Source organism: Mus pahari, chromosome 13, assembly GCF_900095145.1.
Source record: "Mus pahari chromosome 13, PAHARI_EIJ_v1.1, whole genome shotgun sequence".
NCBI classification, from domain to species: domain Eukaryota; kingdom Metazoa; phylum Chordata; class Mammalia; order Rodentia; family Muridae; genus Mus; species Mus pahari.
The window spans coordinates 13236364-13236707 of record NC_034602.1 but is presented as its reverse complement, the minus strand read 5'-3'; positions in this window follow the sequence as shown (position 1 = coordinate 13236707).

Genomic DNA, 344 nt, shown 5'->3' with positions numbered 1-344 from the left:
CTTATATTCTTGTATGAGACTGGAACTTTTGCTTGGCCTCTGAGCCAAAGTTAATAATACATCTTGAGACTGTTATCCTCCTGTGTGTTCAGCCTGTTTGTTTAACCTGCTCTTAAGACAACAATGAAACAGTCAACCTTACTAGCCTGGGATTTTGTGGGGAGCCGCCCTCACATTCGCCATTACAAGATAGCGCTGATGTCCTGCGCTCTAACATACAAACAAGGCAGCTGCGCATGTGCTGGGTAGATTTCCATTCCCTTGCGCCCTGCCTTTCCCGTGGCGTCATCTGGGGTAACAGCAGGCCGCCAACCAGAGGGTTACACGTCCTAGGCGGCGACCTT